The sequence below is a fragment of the Cibotium barometz genome, chromosome 12 (genome assembly GCF_041138505.1).
Source record: "Cibotium barometz isolate CiBa-2024 chromosome 12, ASM4113850v1, whole genome shotgun sequence".
Taxonomy (NCBI): domain Eukaryota; kingdom Viridiplantae; phylum Streptophyta; class Polypodiopsida; order Cyatheales; family Cibotiaceae; genus Cibotium; species Cibotium barometz.
The window spans coordinates 25,254,409-25,261,804 of NC_141057.1; positions in this window are offsets into that span (position 1 = coordinate 25,254,409).

The following is a 7,396-nucleotide window of genomic DNA, read 5'->3' on the forward strand; positions in this document are numbered from 1 at the left end:
TGGAAAAATGTGTCATTTTGGCTGCGTCTCACTAAGGGGGGGTTTGTTATAGTGATCAATGATTAAGTGCAGCCACTTCTTCCTAGGATAGTGCATGATACACAAATAAGGTTTGTTCAAGATTATAGCATCTTGGAGCACTAGGTGAGGGCTTACCCACAAATTGGTCCTCTAGTACTATAGTGTGCGTTTTGAAAATGAGAGACCCCATGGATCCCAGTAATTACAAGAACATCATGAGACTGGCCATACTTTGGCCAAGATCTATAGATCTATCTTGGAGCATAAAGTTAGCAGTAGATGGGCTAAGGAGAAAAGGCTTAGAGCACCAGGATAGGTTGGCTTTAGATGGGGCACTCCACCACCTTAGATCATATATTTAGACTCTAGGCTATTAAAGGAGGGAAAAGCCCATGGACAGAGGATCTATTATTACTTTGTGGATTTTTGCAAAGCTTTTCTAGGCTATTATAAAGGAGGGAAAAGCCCATGGACAGAGGATATATTTAGACTCTAGGCTATTATAAAGGAGGGAAAAGCCCATGGACAGAGGATCTATTATTACTTTGTGGATTTTTGCAAAGCTTTTGCTGATAAAGAGATTACAAGATATTGGGGTACCCATGGAGATGGTTGGGACATCATTACAACTTATGAGTTGGTCTCATTGATAGAGTACATGCATTAGAGGGGGATTCAGGGCCTTGGAATCCCAAAAATATGTAGACATCTTGAAGCCACACTCCCATCTGCTTCCCCTCCTCCTTGCCCTCTTCCCCAGTAGGTGCTTTTAGATTTTGGGAAATTTTCTATGTGGCAAGACTTGGCATCTTCTAGTCTTGAACCCCCAAGAGGACTCCATGGTAGCCGCTCCATCATCCCTGATTGGGGCTGCCATCCCTTGGCCTCTCTTTTTTAGAAGTAGACCTCTAGCTCCTCGTTTGATATTTGCTTCTTTGGAGGCCTACCCCTTAATATGCAATATTGTGGGTAGCCCACTAGGCACGTAGATGGTTTAGGGATCTGCTCTACAAGCAAGCCTTCTTGGCGCACCTGGAAAGATGTTACATGTGGAAGCTCTGGGAGTCTTCTTTCAACCCTAAACACCATCCTGGAACAACTTGCTCTGCGAAGCACAAGCAAGACTGATGGAGACAAGAGAGTGAGATAGTTGAGTTTCTGTATATTCATATAGTACAAAAAGGTAGTACATCATGGTGGCAAGCCTTTGATTGCCCCTCAAAAGATGGCAATCACCCAATCTATGCCTATTCTAATAACCCAGCCCATGAAGAACTGAATGATCATCAAGGAGCCAACCAATTGCAATTACCAGGAGGTTGTAGCTATATAGTGCACAATGTGTGTATTATCGAATGACTCCACCCCTAGAGATAGGCCTAGCATATTGTGTGGTTTATATCTCCTCTTTGAGCTAGGAGGATGATAGTTTATGTATTGTAGAATCTGCTCTTTGAGCTGGGAGGATGATAGTTTATGTATTGTAGAATCTCCTCTTTGAGCTAGGAGGATGATAGTTCATGTATTGTAGAATCTCATGAGACGAATGAACATATGGTTGGCATGGCTCACATCTTGTTTATGTTTTTACAATGAGTTGCTGGAGTATTATGGTGTGAGGTGAGTGTGGCTGACTTGAAGACTTATGTAGTGAAAGGTAGTCAAATAGCTCAGCAGATAGTGACAGTGAACAAAAGGCTTGTAATTCTAGGTAGGGATCATGTATACTTCCTAGAGAGAACCCCAACTCCCTCTTCATCTCCTCCTCTTCCTTTTCTTTATAGTTATTAGTGAGTGGTGAGACTGGTAGAATTGTTTACATCATCACACCCCACGTGACCTTGGGGATTTGCAAAGTGGAGATAGGAAACATGCATGGAGGCATGGAAGGGGGCATGTGCCTCCCTCATCAGGGTGCATTGATGCGGGTGTCAGGGATATGACTACCATTAGCCAAAAATAGAAACATTGTATCATAAGGAGGGCAGCCACATTATTGCCCACTATGAAGAATGAAAGTAATAACAAGATCACCAAAAGTGTTGGGGGTCAGCCAACACATATACTAAGGTTTGCACATAAAACAAAGATAAAGCTCATTACACAAAAGAACATCAAGATATAGTTGTTTGATTCTAGAAATAGTCTGTATTACTGTAGAACTGTAAAACCAAGATATAGTTGTTTGATTCTAGAAATAGTTTATATTACTATAGAACTGTAGTTATATTCTATTACAATATGAGTTCCTTGCACATGTATACTGTATGTCTTACTACATCTCCCATGGTTCATTAATGTGAAAATATAACTTAAAGGGTAGCTAACACATGCCATTTTCTAGGCCAGATGTTTTCAAAATTTGTGACGTGTATTTAAATCCTTCTTCCTTTTACCATGAAACTTTGGGTACTTGAGGGATACGATCGATATAACTATTGAGGTAATGACACACTCGTAAGGCCAACTGGACTTGAAGATGCTGGTAGATGAGCATCGCTGCATGACCGGCTAAGCCAAACACTGCTACATGATGTGGCAAAGGAAAATATGCACCTAATCCAAAAATTAGAAGGCTGAAAAACAAGAGATTCCTAGTTGCTTTCGAGGAAATTAAAGGTGGCTCCAACTGTAGGTAGTTATCCTCGGTATGCTCACTGACTTTATCTTCTATGAGTTCATCCTCTTCTTCTTCTAGCTCATATTCTTCTTTAGCACCTTGATATTCCTCTTTCATGAGCTCATCCTCCCACAAATTCTCTAAACATGTCTCCCAATGTGAGTCATTTCTGTGGCACGGCATCAATGCCCATGGTGAGTGTTATAACCTCACTCTCAGTCTACCATAAAGGAAGTTTAAAACACAAATCATTGGCTTAATAAGAGTCATTGTTGTGCTCCACCTCTAGAAGAACCTCGCTCTTAGTTGCCATAAATGAAGTTTAAAACACCAATTGTTGGGCTTAATAAGAGTCATTGTTGTTGTGCTCCACCTGTAGAAGAAGTTACAAAGAACACTCACTGGAAATGCCATCGGTAGATAGCCAACACAGGAGTAAGATAAAAGGCTTGAACATGGAAAATGGAAGTCGTTTTGCAGAATACCCAAATGTTAGTGGATGCACATGCACATTAGCATAGATATTATTAAAGACATCATTGATCTTATTCTATTCACATTTGTATAGTGTTTTAGCCTTAGGAAGATGTACCCTTTGATTGTGTTTTTTTAGAGCACAGGTACCTCTATGTACCTATGAGCTACCTCTCATCTTCTCAGGATGAGGTAAGTAATATAATATTTATCTCTCATGTAATACAAGAAGATATGAAAATTTTTGGAGCAATCGTGTGTGTATATGCATCCTTCATGTTGACAATTTTTTGAGCGTGTGTATATGCATCCTTCATGTTGACAATTCTATGTCAACACGACAATCGTGCTTCATCGATTCCTAGCACGATGGTTTTGTCTTGGCACTATATGGTTGATGAAGATGCTATGCAATTTCTCTAAAGATTATGAAGCATGCCTGCTTGTAGAAGCAAGAAATTGCCACGCAGCAGCAAAAAAAGCGAAGAAACAAAAATAAAAGGTGGTGGTATCATGATTTTGCTGTCCGGATCCATCCATAACTGGAAGGACTATAGAGAAAGGGGTCTAGACTATCTAATGTAGAATTCTCATTTATAGAGCAACAGGTCTTGCTTGATTAGCTGGATGTAGATTGCCTTGAACTTCTTTGTCAAGCAGATCATCCAGTAGCACGAGCTCTGTAGTTTCTTTCAAATTTATACTTTAATTTCTAAAGTTTACATGAAAAAGAGAGAGTTATTTGGTTAATGTGTTGGAGATAGATAAGTGCTAAATTTTTTAAAGGGAGGAGAGATGGGAGTGATGTGTATAAGCATGCTACATCATTTTAATTCTTGGATATCTGCGCATGGCATTGATCTTGGCATAGCGCCAAGCACTCCTTGTCATGTGCATGCTTGGTCTTTTGTTAGCATGGTGCATTGATGTGATAGCCTTGCATCTCAATGTCTTGTGTGATGGGAAAGAAGAAGAAGAGGAGGTGTGTCATTTTCTTAGAGAGGGATCGTAAAACAAAAGTGTGCTCATATTTGTGTGAGCCTTGTTGAAAGGGTGACAAGTGTGAGTATTTTTTGCATGGTGGATTTATTAGCATTATCAAATCCCTAAAGAGACCCTCATCATCCAAGAAATTGGAGAAAGCTAGAGAGAAATTGGTGGGTTTTTGAGATACCCTAGATGATGCCTATGACTATTATGAGGGGGGTGGACACAAATTATATTCTAGCTATTTTAAGAGGATAGCTATATTGGAGTTAGCTATATTGGAGTTAGCTATATTGGAGTTAGACAACGATGTTGACCTTGCTTACCATACGGTTGGTATGGATACGATGGAGGTTGAGGGTGCATGGGAGAACCAAGAGGGAAGAAGAGTTCTCCGATGTCTCTCTCTTTGCAATAGTTGATTCTCAAGGTTTGGCGGATGGTCCAGATATGAGCATGCATGGCTTTACTTCCTATGTTGGGAGTGATGATGCTATGTCACATGGACATGAGGACATGTATCATGAGTCCATATTGGAGGGCATATCCATGTTTCAATTTAACCAATTTATGGATGTGCAAAACTCTGGTAGCACACATGTCTTTTGTGGGAGAGCTCTTTGTGACATTATTTACACGGAGAGGAGTAGGCTATGTGTGACTCATATGTGATTGAGTCTACTTCATCACATGATGTATTTTAGATGTGGTTGATGATAGCCATGTTTCTTCTCATATTTACAATGATGCTTTTACACGAGGAGATCATGTATAGTGAGAAGTGTTATGATGCCGTAGAAGATTTCATTAAGCTTCTTGATGATGATCCCAAGAATCTAGTTTTGGCTAGCATTAATGCAGATATACGAGTCTTGTAGATGTTCTAGTTACTTGTGATCAAGATTTGGAGGTTCCATTTGTTGTTGTGAGCCTACTATGCATGATGGTGGTGACCACATTGGTGTGATCTTATTTGATGGTTCTTTAGGTTCTCATGATATTAATCATATTGATGGTGTTCTTCTAGACCATGCATTGTGCATGGATGACGTGCTTACTTGTGATGATTCTTTTTGTCATGATGATTATGAAATTCTTAGCTTCTCTTGATATAATCACTAGTGAATATGATATCTTATTGATGATGACCATTGTCATGATGCTCTTTTTTTTTGTGAGATGATGATGCAATGATTATGCAGTTCTTGGATTCTCTTCATAATCATGGTGGTGAATATGATACTTCTATTGATGATACTCTTCATAATCGTGGTGGTGAAAATGATACTTCTATTGATGATGAGTGTCAGGCGTTTTTCTGAGTGGTTTTTATGGCTTGTGTACATACGTGTGCATGGCTTGTGTGGAGAGTTTGATTCGGAGGGCATTGCCAGGTGTACAGGGTGGACGGATTTGTCTTGGGCTTGTTGCAGGCCTATCCAGAACATGGTTCGATGGAGATGGTTTCAGCTGTTCGGCCGCTTGATATGTGTGGGCACGTCAAAATACAATGGGCACTTGGTTGTGTTTGAAGATGTGGAAGCATGGGGGATTAATGTTGCCTTGAAATGTGTATGCGTCCAAGGGCCGCGGGCACTAAGTTGCATTTGAAAGAGTGTATGCAACCATTAGCATTGGTGTGAAGAGAGTGAGGGTGGCCATCCCTTAGGCCTTACAAAAAAATAATAATAAAATAATCAATATAGCTAATTATTGAAAAGCTACGTGGAGGAAAGAGTGGCTGCCAGCGCACCTTCTGGAAGTTGGCGAAAGCTGGCGAAGACAGAAAATAAAAAGTCGCCTTGTTTAGCCGTCGCGGCTGGTGACTAGAGCCCTGGATTTAGCAGGCTAGGAGGTGCTGCAGCGGCTGGGTACGTCAGTTGTTTGCAGAGGGCGTCGTCTGTGTGGTAGCAAAGGCAACTGTGGGCAGAACAGCAATTGGATGCGCAGAAGAGAAGTGGGTAGCGCAGCTGACTGACACGGGGAGAGCTGCCAGAGGACAGGAGGCTTTTGTGTATGGCTGCTAGCGAGCACTAAGGGGCTAGGCGACAGTAGAGAGGACATGTAAGTGGGTGGCCTAGCGTAGAGCTACTGGGAGGCCTTGGAGGTGATGAGAATGAGCTGGAAGTGTGGTTGTGGATAGGTGATCTACGAGGGCTGGTGTGGGCCGCGTAAGTGAAGAGGGTTTCAACGCAGAGGCAGAGAGGGCCGCATGGGTGAAGCCGGATGCGAAAGCACAGGTAGGTGCTGAAGACAAGGTTGTGGACAGAGCAGGGTGCCGAGTGAAGCACAGAGGGGACAGTGTTGCTGCTTGGTGGTGGGTCGGTAGCAGGGCAGATACGCTGCAAGAGGAAGTGGGTTTGTTGCGAGCTGATAGAGGATCAGCACAGAGAGAGAGAGAGATGATGGTCGAGCTGCTGCTGATGACACATGCAGAGTAGATGGGCTGCAGAGAGTTGACAGGTAGCTGGTGTGGGCACCTTCTAGAGTGAGTGGCCGGGTTCATTCTGGTGTGATTGGTATAGCAGGCAGGCGAGAGGTTTGTGGTGATTGGGGATGTGGTGTATCCTCGGCTGACAGGTCTGAGTAAGTGTTTGTGAGAGAGATGATGGTCGAGCTGCTGCTGACGACACATGCAGAGTAGATGGGCTGCAGAGAGTTCAGGTAGCTGGTGTGGGCGCCTTCTAGAGTGAGTGGCCGGGTTCATTCTGGTGTGATTGGTACAGCAGGCAGGCGAGAGGTTTGTGGTGATTGGGGATGTGGTGTATCCTTGGCTGACAGGTCTGAGTAAGTGTTTGTGAATTGTGTGAGTAAGGCTTCTGTGTCGGGAGAAGCTTGTATGAAGTGTTTTCTGGAAATATATTGCTGGGTGTTTATCTTTGTCTATGGTGCCCCTGTTTGGTGCTGTCTGTCTGGCGTGGGTTGGGTGGTGAAGAGTGAGGAGTGTTCCAGCCGCCGCCGGTGGTGGCTGGTGGTGCCCCTGTTCGTGTGTGTTATTCCAAGTTTGCGAGGTGGAAGAGCTGTAGAGGCCTGGTTTTCTTTCTTTTTTTCACCTCACATCCTTCTGGTGCCCCCACTGAGGAGTTGCTCTGGCATTGTTCTTTGCCAAGAAGGGCGTGTGTTCCACTCAGGAGAGCTCAGGGATTGTTACAGGTTGTCATGATGTGGTCCTATCCGGAGTTTCATGGGCAGGGAGGCTGAATATGTGTGTGACTTTTTGGAACAGATGGAGTTGGCATGCATTAGCAACCACGTGACAGATGAAGAGAAGGTTCTGAAGTTAATAAGGATTTT